At 35.7% G+C, this 12,448-nt stretch overlaps 1 protein-coding gene across 4 annotated transcripts in view; it reads left to right on the top strand.

The window, feature by feature from the left end:
• Positions 1–12,448, top strand: part of LOC120525764 (leucine-rich repeat and fibronectin type-III domain-containing protein 2-like) — a 904,115-nt gene that overhangs the window by 404,908 nt on the left and 486,759 nt on the right. The gene's annotated exons all lie outside the window — the stretch shown is intronic.

The raw sequence follows: 12,448 nt of genomic DNA, 5'->3' as shown, positions 1-12,448 counted from the left end.
CAATAAGTCTTCTAGCCTCAAATTCCAACATTAAAACACACTAAATTTAGAATTGCATGGTTTTATCTCGGATGACCTGGAAGTCCACAATGCTGAATTTCCTGTTTTCACGTAGTATCATTTGGGGCAATTACTTTTACACAAAGACTGCTCAGAGTTTAGAAATGGCAGGGCTTACAAAAAATAAAATGTCAGCGTGGGAACAACAAAAGATAAAAAATGATGACAGATAATAACTCCAAAATTAAACAAAGAGTTCAAAAAAGCAGTAATTTTTGACTACAACACAAGCTCTAAATGCAAATTTTGACCACCATATACAGCTAAAAAATTATGCACAAGCTGCTTTATAAGAAATAAATAAATGAAGCTTAATGGGGCATGTACATAACAGAATTAGAGAATAGTGTTTACTTTCAGGGTTTTTTTTTTTCTTAACAAGTCAAACCATTTAGGCTGCAGTTTGTACACACTGTGCTCAATAATAAAAGGTGTTTTCTTCTGAAAATGCCCCCTTGGCTTACTTATCTGTTGAGATATGTACAGTCAGCATGCAATCCTCTGCTCAAGGTGGGAAATTGAGTGGGTGGGAATATGAGCAACACAAGGCTCAAATATGCTTCTTACATTTTTCACAAATTTTAGGGCTTATACTACAAGGTGAGTACAAAGTCTAAAGCAGCCAAAAAGAAATACTCTGTGTCTCTGTGCTCATACATACATTTTTACTTTATCGATGGTAATTTTTGTAGCAGTACATTTGTAAATGTAAAAAGTACCGGGTGGCATGGTGGCGCAATGATAGCACTGCTGCCTCACAGTAAGAAGACCTGGGTTCGCTTCCCAGGTCCTCCCCGCATCTGTGTGGGTTTCCTCCGGGTGCTCCGGTTTCCTCCCACAGTCCAAAGACATGCAGGTTAGGTGAATTGGCGATCCTAAATTGTGCTTGGTGTGTGGGTGTGTGTGTGTGCCCAGTGGTGGGCTGGCACCCTGCCCAGGGTTTGTTCCTGCCTTGCGCCCTGCATTGGCTGGGATTGGTTCCAGCAGACCCCCATGACCCTGTATTAGGATATAGTGGGTTAGATAATGGATGGATGGATGGCTGTAAAAAGTAGGTGTTTTTTTACTAAAACATTCCAATTAGTAGTCACATAAAAGACATCTTTAAACTGTCCAGTTAACAGCAAACAGATTTTTTTCAAGAGTGCTAAAGCTGATTTCCGTGCAGTTATTTGCCCAATTTCTAATCAAAGACTTAAATTAATTCAGATGACCTTATTATAACCACAGCAAATAAAACTGAAGTAGATTGACCAGTGTGAGCTATGTTGTTATTCTGTTGCTCAGTTGAGCATTGTTATTTTTTATATGATAATCTCATTAGTGTTTGGCAGAAATCAATTTTAAATGTGAAATTTTATCATTATTAGTTATTACAATTAGATTTTTGAAAATATGGTTTTGATGAATAATAGACATGAAATCATTTGGAGTGTCAACTGGGCCTCCCACAAACAACAAAAATAAATGCACAAAAATCTTGAAAATAAACATGAGCACAATAGCACTTGAACAACAAAAAACAGCCAATTGCTGCCGAATCTGCCTTACCACGAATTAAACACAAAGGGCCCAGTACAGCGGGTCTGGCTTTGGTAGACTACTGTCCCACTGTGGCTCAAGTCCAAAATGTGACCCATCCCTCAGGGGACATCTGGTTTGGGGGCGAGCCTGGGATAATACTCTTAGCAACAGTGTCCTCTTCTATCCCAGGATGGTACTGCATAGCACTGGAGAGCCTGGAAGATGATACATTTGAAGCACATTAGTTACAATGGGTTATGCAAAATTGTAATACATTTAAGTGCATTCTTTGAAAACTGCAAACACAATTAATGTAGGGTTTTCATTGCATTATTGTAAGGACTGTTCTGTAATGATGGAAAGACAAGCCATTTATTTAGATGAAAACAGGTATTATACACTTTCATTTCACCTAGTTTTGTAATTTTGTGTCAATCTTTGTTGACAATTTAACCTTAATGCCTAATTATAGTGCTTGTCCTTCTTCTGTAATAGTTGAAAATATTAACAGCAAGAATATTGAATTTCAGAAAAATGTGCCTTCCTGCCATACTGTATGTTTTAACGGAGCTGCTCGTTAAAAGGTTCAGGTTCTAAATTACTTCTGTATCTGCCATAACTAGCATATTATTAGTAATAATATAAAAATAAGATATACAACAACTGACTTGCAAATGTTTCCTTTAATAACATTTTTAGAAAGACACAAGGCAATATGAAGAACATTGATCAACAATTTCATTTTCTCAGAAAGTAAAATAAACACTAATAAAGATTTCTGTTGTAGTAGAATCACAGCATGAACAAGGAGTAAAATGTGTAATTTAAAGGCAGGCTCAATTAAACTCCAAAAACTGGTTGAAATGAAAGACAGCTGTCACATTGGCTCACTAAAAGCAGAGTAAGTCGCCTTTGTTACAATGTTTGTCATAAAAGATAAGACCAGTGTGGCCAAATGTGCATACTAAGGCCCAGTTACAAAGTTGAAAATAATATAAATGTGTTGAGTGTTTGTCAGTGTCCTTCCAGTAAGCTTCTTAGCTGCACAGTAATGTAAAATATTTATCAATAGTCAAGTTGCCTGATCTCAAACATTGCTTACATGGTTATAGTTTTGCAACATCATTCATATACTATATTATACCTACGTTATATTAGTGGTTTCATTTTTTCCCCTGAAAATGTATAAGAAATGTGGATACAAATAACACAATTGTGTAATCATTAACCAAGGTAACAAATTGCACCATGCCACCAATATGGATTTATGCCGTAAGCCATGTGAATAGTTATATATATGTAAGGCTTCAAGGTATAGTAAGCAAAGAAAAACACAAGAAATCAAACATTTTATATCTCAGAAATGTTTTCAAAGATGTGTCTCTACTCTTCTGGAAGAGAAGATGATTTAAAAATTTTGCTTTTTTTGCCAAAACAGCTGACCTAACTTATTTAAAGGGTTTTTAACTAAAAAGGCTCTTGACTGTTTATTTATTGGCTTCTAATAATGCTAATCTGCACTTAGAATTAATATATACGGTATTTATGAAAACAAATTCACAGCTTCATTATTTTCATTGTTGCTCCAATAATTATCAAGTTTACATGTGAACTGGATTAAAAAAGTTATCCCGAGGTTTCTCTGCATGTATAGAACTCTCACTCTACAGTTCAGTCTATTCTCTACCGCAAGCACCATGTCTAGAAGAGTTGCTTGTTCATCACAGAGTAAACTCACACACTTTCATTTATTCACAACTTTGAATTAACTGGAAAAACAGTATAATAAATGGATGAATGAATGAATGAATCTCTTCAATAATGAAGTCCAAACATGGCTTATGATTGCTCAGCATTTATTCCTCTTGTTACAGATAAGGGCGCTATCGTCCCCTTGAACCTTTGGACCAGACGGCAGACACCAGATAAAAGTCCAAATAATGGATTTATTATGATAATGTGCACAAAGCACCCTCCACTCCACAATACTCAATAATCAAATACAATTCTCAATAACAATAATCCTCCACACCTCCTAGCAGCTCAGTCACCCTTCCTCCCAACTTGGCTCCACTGCTAGGATCTCCCACAGTCCTTTTATATTCCCTGACCCAGAAGTGCTTCTGATCCCCCCAGTCCATGTGACTCTGATCACTTCTGGGTCAGATTAAAACTGTTTTTTTCTTCAACACGGAAGTATGTCATTTCCTCTGACCCCGTGACTGGGAAATACTTCCGGGCTATTTGGACGATATAAGTCTCTGAGCCTCCCTGCAGCATCCCCCATGGTATCCAGCAGGGTTGTGCATTAAAACTCCAAGGTCCATGAGGCCCTGCTGGAATTCGGGGCACCTCCATGTTGCAGGGAGGGCTTCATCTGGCGGCTTGGGGGTATTGGCCGGGATAAATGGCCGGCCATATACCATACTCCATTTAATTTATTTATAGTAAATATACTGCTCAGTATTGAATTTATGAATATATATTTTATTAAAAACCCTTTCAGTTAAAGTTACTCTGGGTGGTAGTAGATACTGTTAAAGTACTGACATTTTTGTATCTGTTACTTTAGTACTCAAATCTAACTAAAAAGATTACAATATGCAAGCTTTCGAGGCATCTGAGGCCCCTTCTTCGGATTACATCTTGCCTTAAGTAGGGGCCTGAGTTGCCTCAAAAGCTTGCATACTGTAATCTTTTTAGTTAGCCAATAAAAGGTGTTATTTTGCTTGACTTCTCACTACATTCATAGTGGCTTACACGGTACAACACCCTACTCATATCCAAAACGCAAAATGCTTTCCATTTAAGCAATGTCTTCCTGAACCATATAATACTTTTCTGAAATTCCTTTTTTCATGGGGCAGCTTTACTAATTTAGCAATTTCCTTACTTTGTCTCTCTCTGGTCCCTCTTTTTAGTATTTTATTTAAATATTTAAATCATTTCTCTCTACATTTAAATGAAATGTTATAGGCTGACAGGGCACCTTTAATGTAATATTTACATGAGAGTTTTTCCTTTTTCAAAGACCTCCCTTACATTGATCTTCACATTTGTGTGCAACTACTCAAGGATCTTGGAATTTTAATCCATATGCAACTTAAATGTTTTCTGTTAAAGCTGATTTAGTAAACCTAGTTACAGCATCATCACTAGGTCCAGAGAGCTTAATAACTGCAGTAAACTGAATACTCTTATTGATTATTAAAAGAGATTATAAGAACCAAATAGGCTAACTTATCTTGCTGGTACATTAGTGTGGCAAATTTAATGTATATAATGTATAGGGCACATGGAACTGTTCCAGGTGCTCCCATATCCTCTATTGGCAGCACCTCCGGGTGTTTTGAAAGTGCTGCAACCCAGGGCTCTGAAACTGTCCAGGTGCCCCCTGGCGGGGCCACAGGCCCCACAAGGTTAAGCTTCTAATCTCCAAACCTGTGGCCCCGCTGTGAGCCAGGGGGGGTTGCCCTCTCATGTTCCAGGGGAGGTATTGCCCTGCATATGCCCTCTCCCCCGGTCCTTCCATCACAGGGGCGTCCTGGCCGGGTAAGGGCCCCAGCTTTCCTGCACAAAAGATAATAAACTATATACATAAATGTTGCCTCTTCACTCATCACCCTGCCTCCTCCAACACTGCAGTGTATGTGAATTATTTTCTTATAGTAGCATTTCCAGCCACTACAATCTCACCAATTTTGCAGAAAGATCCTTTTAAACTCTATGTTGTAAGGAATAATCATAAACAAATCCACCAAGTTACACTTTTGATATAATAATAGCACCACAGCTGACAACAAAGAATGCTGAAAAGCTGTTGCAAAACAATATTCATTTCCTTTTGTTTGTGAACTATTTTTCTGGCTTGCATTCAACAATAACAACAAAAAATTTTACTTTCATTATAAGGCTACCTTTTACAGTTCCCCAACATGATGGCCTTTACTTGATTAAGGTATTCATCAGAACAGTTCATCCTGCCTTCTATGAATTTATAGATCCATCCAGCCATCCAATATCCAGCCCTCTATATCCTAACTACAGGGTCACGGAGGTCTGCTGGAGCCAATCCCAGCCAACATAGGGCGCAAGGCAGGAAACAAACTACAGGCAGGGCGCCAACCCACCGCAGGGCACGCACACACACACAGCACACAGTAGGGACAATTTAGAATTGCCAATGCACCTAATCTGTATGTCTTTGGACTGTGGGAGGAAGCCGGAGGAAACCCACGCAGACACAGGGAGAACATTCAAACTCCATGCAGGGAGGGCCCGGGAAGCGAACCCAGGAATTTATAGATCTTAATTTCAAAATTATATTGTCATCAGCATAATTTACACTCTGTTCTTATCATGATGATGGTCATAATAGCGATATGCTTATCCAAGCCAACAAAGACATCCTATCCTCTGCAACTTTCCTAGAAAATTATCAGAGAGTTTATAAATACACCTATACTGTATATGTGAGTGTGTCTTTGGTTTGCTGTAGTGGGCCATTCCTTCTACACCTCTCACAGGGGAAATTATCACTACATACCTAACCACCTCAACTGCCTCTTTTTGATTTAGAGAAGTATCAGTTTTGTTTTCTCCTTTGAGAAAAATTTTAAGTGGTGTATCAGACACAATTAGGCTAAAGTGTGATGATAATGAAGAGGGTTTGAGGAACTAAAGTAACCCTTGCCTACACTTGTACAGTGGCGTGAAAAAGTATTAAATCCCCTTGAAAGTCATTATAATGTTCTGCGTGACAAAAGACTTTGACACATATTTATCCATTCAATATTTTTAATGTAACTCAAGATAAAATAAACCGATTTTCTGTAGATATTTAACAGAAAAAGAAAAACTCCAAAGTTAGTGTTTGCATAAGTATTTAAACCTCTGTATTTTTGAAGCTTCAGGTTTATATAAATGACAAATTAATCACAAATGGCACAAAGGAGACAGCCACTTGACCATAATTAAACATAATTAGGTACTACTTGTATCTTTCTGGATATAAAAAGCAAGGTCCGTAGTCTTTGTTGGATAATCAATGCCAAAATTAAGACAAAGGAGCAGAGAAACAAAGTCATTGAAATGCACAAGACAGGAAATGGCTACATAAAATATTGAGTTTGAATCTCCTGTTAAGTATAGTTGGATCCATCATCAGAAAGTAGAAGGTTTATCATAGTACCCAGACTCTTACTAGAACAGGGTATCCCTAAAACTAAACAAATGGTGAGGGAGCCTACTAAAAAGTCTGCAATGGTCTTTGTCTGAAACTGGAGTGAAGGTGCACAGGTTCACAATTTCAAGAGCTCTCCATAAAACAGGCCTCTAATGGAATGGTAGAGATAAAGACGCCATTCCTTTAAAGGTCCACATAAAAGCATGGCATTTGCTACAAAGCATGAGAAAGACCCAGTTGAGATGTGGGAGAAGATTTTATGGTCAGATGACACCAAAATAGAGCTTTTTGGCCAGACTTCAAAGGTATGTGTGTTGTAAAACTAACCCTGTCCATGCCTCAAAAAACACCTTACTTACGGTGAAATATGATGGTGGCAGTATCATGCTATGGTGATGATTTTCATGTATTTGGTACTGGGATTTTTGTCAGAGTTGTATACACAATGGATGGACACAAGCACCACACAATATTGCAGGAGAACTTGTTCCAGTCTACTATGAACCTATGGGTTGGGAGAAGATTCATCTTTCAACATGACAATGACCAAAATATAAGGCTAAACTAGCACTAGAATGGCTCAAAAACGGAAAGGTGAATGTTTTGGAATGACCCGTCAAAGCCCTGATCTTAACAGTTATGGAGAATCTGTGGCTCTATTTGAAAACTGCTGTTCAGAGGCACCATCCCACCAACCTACAGAATCTCCATAAATTCTTCCAAGAAGAATGGGGAATAATCACACAATGTGCAAAACTGGTACATACTTACACCAGAAAAATTAAGGCTGGTACTGTATAAAACAGGTTCTTGACAAAGTATTAATGTGAAGGACTTGAATACTTAAGCGAACACTAACTTTGGAGTTTTTCGTCTTCAGTTAAATATCTACAGAAAATGGTTTATTTTGACTTTTTTGTATTATTGTAACTGCATAAGAGTTCACATTAAAGTACTGAATGGATAAATACTGTATGTTACAAATCTTTTGTTATGCAGAAAATTATTATGACTTTCAAAGAGATTGAATAATTCTTCATGCCACTGTATTAGATGTAATAGGTAAAAGGTTTCTGGCTATATAAAAGTCCATGTCAGGTATTTTAAAGAATGTAATGTACAAAGACTCCAAAACTTTTAATAGTATAGGATAACAAATCAAAGTTACCATTTTTACAAGATTTTACACAGGGTTATATTTACACTCAAAATTCCCATTGTTCCTACTAATTACCTATTCCATTAGAGAAAAAACTATGTTTTGCAATAACCATCAATAAAAGCCAGAGTCAGTAAGTAGGATAACCAGTAAATGATATACAGCAGAAATGTTTTATTTATGTGCAATTGTATGTAGCATATTCAAGAACAAGCAGCCCCAGTGAACTAATAATATTAGTCTCTGGTAAAAAGAAAAAAAACACACAAACCAAAAAATAATGTATACAATAAAAGTGCTTAGAATCTGAGAAGCAGGTGGCGCTATAACTGATGCCCGTTGTTTTAGGAAATTACTTGGGCAAAGCCTGGTAACACAGCTAATCAGTCATAAAATGGAAAAAATAATCAGAAGATGAAAATAACAATTAAATGAGTGATCTACAAAACAAAATGGTAGCATTGTTAAAGGTATGAATAAGAATATTTTGCATAATGTCTCCCTTAACTGATTGAATGTTTTAATTAGTAAAATGAGAAAATAATGTTCAAGACAATGATTTAAGAAGACAAGTTATTGTACTCACATGTGTGATTTAAATATTTAAATGATTTAACCTATTCCCCTTAACTTAATGATAAATGCTAGCTTTAAATTTGCACAGTGGTGTGGTTATTATGCTTATTGGTTCATAGTTTCAAATCATGGATTCATAGATTGTGACTGATTAGTGTTTTCTGTGGTAATCCAATTCTTCTAGTAATGGCTTCAGCTCTCTGTGACCATAAATGAGGCAAAAGGGTTTGGAAAACAAATGAAACTATTTGCTTAGGATTTTTGGCTTGTGTTTTAATGGCACAAGCAAAATATATACTTAAAAACCTGAATTTATTCCAATGTACAGTATATCTAAGATTACATTTGCATTACTCTTTTACTTATTTTACTTTTGTGATGTTAATAGTTTTTTTTACCTTTAGCGACCTTGTCAAAATCACTGCAAGGTTCTGTGCATGATAAGATGATATACAAATCCAAAATGTCAGTGTCATTGTTAATTTCCAGGGAATAGCATCATTAATCAAGAGTGTCTGTGCTATTTTATCTTCCCTCCTATCTCACCTGCCATATTAACAGTTCTTATTACCAACTGGCAAAGCAGTTGATTGCTGGGATTCTGACATATTACGGTCTTGGTGTCAGCTGTGTAAAATATGCTGCTCTGTGTTTAAACAAGAGATTATTTCAAAATTTGAGTGGCAGCTCATGCCATTTATTATTACAGTAAGTGTATTTTAATATGCTGTTTTCTTTTTTTCCCTGGCACATTTTGTAGTGTGGGTTTTCATATCATTTGCTATTTCTCTGCAACTATTGAGAGTTTTAGAATCTGCCGTAAATGTCTGATTTTCATTTTTTTTTTCTTATGTTTAACAATGCCTATAACATTTTAATTCCTTATTCTCTTTATTTTGCTTTCAGTTATTGATGCTTAAGGGTATAGGTGTCAAATTTAGTTCTGTGATGATCATGGTGGCTGCATTCTTTGGTTATAGGACATAGGAGTAGAAGCAACTCATATGCAGTCTTTAATTGCTAGTGTTTTTTTTTTTTAACTAGCATCCATTTCTAATAAAGAGATGCAAATAATAACGAAGCCACCATATTAACAGCTACCTTGGTCCCATCTGTGCATGTCTGGGTTCATCATAATCTATAAAAATAAAATATTTGAGAAAGAATTGCCAAGTAAAGAAAAGACTAAAAAGCATTAATCTACTAAAACAAATAATTTTTCATCAGAACAATATTCACAATATTGGAATTATTTGATCTAATATGTTTAGAGCACTAACAAGCCTTTAAATTGGTTGACATCTAATTAAGACATTTGTTCAGAATGAAAACCAAAAGGCCCTGCAGACTTTCTACTTAAGAATCTATCTGGTTATTAACTTCTTTCCATACTTTACCTCAGTCCATTATTATTTGTTATGTACATCACACTACCTTTAATACAATCTATTTTGGCTATCAGCTCAACCAAAAAAATCTTTGGTTGTTTGTATTATTTGAATCATCAGACTTGTCTTATTATTATTCATTTTTTATTTTCGGTCTTTTCTACTTATTCTCAGTCAGTTAACTCAGCATTACAATTTTGTTCTCAATAATTATTACTATATCCACAAGTGTGTCTATATGTGCTAAGATAAAGGTTTGGGTATATTGGGTGTATACTGATGCTTAAACCAAGCTATGTTGCAAATGGGGACAGTATTTCCTGCAGTATCCCTGTTGCAGTCTTTACTACTTACAGGTTACCCATAATAAGATAATGTTTTTGGGCAGAACAGACATTCGTGCATTAATCTGGACTACAGTCTTTGGTAAAATTTAAAGGAGTAATTAGAACATTATAACATTAGAACAAACTAGATGAGAACCGAATAGGTCATTCAGCGCAACAAAGCTCCACTTAATTCTCCCAAAATAACATCAAGTCTAGTTTTGAAAGTCCTACTGTCTACTACACTACATGGTAATTTATTCCATGTGTCTATGGTTCTCTGTTTAAAGAAAAAATACCTAATGTTTATTTGAAATTTACCCTTAACAAGTTTTTAACTGTGTCCCCTTGTTCTTGAAGAAGTAATTTTAAAATAACATTCTTGATCCACTGTATTAAATTCCCTTCATAATTTTAAACATTTCAATCATGTCACCTCTTAATCTTATTTTGCTTAAACTGAAAGGACTCAGCTCTTTTAATCTTTCATCATAGTTCATCCCCTGTCACTCTTTTCTGGACCCTTCCTAGCACTGCTATGTCCTTTTTGGAGCCTGGAGACCAAAACTGCGCACAGTACTCCAGATGAGGCCTCACCAGTTCATTATAAAGCTTGAGCATATCCTCCTTGGACTAGTACTCTACACACAATGCTATATAACCTGACATTCTGTTAGCCTTCTTAATGGCTTCTGAACACTGTATATCAAAGTGTTGCTCTGCAATGGACTGATGTACAGTGAAGGGTTGTTTTCTGACTTTCGTTCATTGCGTGCCTGAATAGACTCCAGCCTCAGAAATTGCACATTGGATTAAGTGAGCTTGACAATGTGTGTATGGATTGAATTTCAATGGTGCTACCAATAGTATGTTTTGATGTTTGTTTGGTCAATAAAAAATAATAATATATTCATTATTATTATTATTTAAATAGGATGATTTGGAGCCATCTTTTGTTATGACATGCAAAATGCTACGGTAGGTTGCTTGACTACGTTCAGTGTAACACTTTTTATCATGCTCTTGTGATTAATGACCTGTCTTCCTGATAACTCATTCTTGTCACACCTGCTACATTTACAAATCTTAATCCTTTGACCTTTGCCTGTTACCCAGGCTTGCCTAATGTTTAAAAGGTTTATTCCTCTTCGTTAGTGCATTGGACAAACTTACCCAACCATGAATTCACCTGGTACTGAAATGACACTCTACAGATTTGACCCAAGAAAATTTAATTCTGACAGAAAAGTAAAGCTATGCAGAGTGAAAAATAACACTCAAGAGTGATCAAATCTCGGGGCGTATTATTGCAGGGCAAAGTGTTTCTATAGTGTGACCAATGCAAAATAAAGGCGTGTATAATTCGTAAGCTGAGACTGAAGTACCTCCAAGAGAAGTTTAGAAAAAAAGTTAAATTTGAAAGCTTTAATTTTTATGCATATTTGTGTCTAAGTCTACTTTCTCCAGTAATTGTCCAACAACTGACACTTTAACTGTATTAGGAACTGTGTCTAGTTATAATGTAAGAATCTGTGCTGCCAGAACATTAATTGACTGGGTCTAAGAGACATGCAGTAGTTTCATTTTATAAATTAAAGATATGATTTCTTGTTCTTTTATTAAGTTTAAATTACTATGACAGCATTCACAGATAGGGTTTGACACTGCAATAATACATTTACATGATGAGTGAAATCTGGAATCTTATTTAAACTATTTTATCGTTAAAGAGGTTCATGAAATATGTGATTCTAATGTTTGTAGAGATTTTTCATAGCAGTTTAGATTTCTGTTTTGCCACAATGTCTTAAATTCCATAAAAAAAGGAAAGCTGTTAGTAATGTAAATATTAGAATCTGTATTTGATACGTGAATAATGTCTGTTAAATGTAGACTAAAATATTTAGAGGCGTTTAATGAATAATATCAGTCTTTCCATTGTAAAGGTTAGTTAAGCCAGATATGATGGCTCTGTTTAGAAGGTACTGTTTATTTTTTTCAGATACCAATCAGAGCCCCTTTTTTGCACTGTTTGTACGTGTCTGTGGCAACTTTAGTAGGTGGTTCTGCTTATTTAATTTGTTTCTTCCTTAATTCTGTGCTCAGTTGAAGTTATTTTAGTACTATTTATTTTTCACATCAGTGTTTTTTTCTTCAGTGAATAATGTCTAGTGATGAGCTGTCACACTTATTAATAGAACACTCTTTTCTGGTTAACCTTTATGCTAAT

This window comes from Polypterus senegalus, chromosome 3, assembly GCF_016835505.1.
Source record: "Polypterus senegalus isolate Bchr_013 chromosome 3, ASM1683550v1, whole genome shotgun sequence".
Classification (NCBI taxonomy): domain Eukaryota; kingdom Metazoa; phylum Chordata; class Cladistia; order Polypteriformes; family Polypteridae; genus Polypterus; species Polypterus senegalus.
This window is presented reverse-complemented; position numbering and strand designations above follow the sequence as displayed.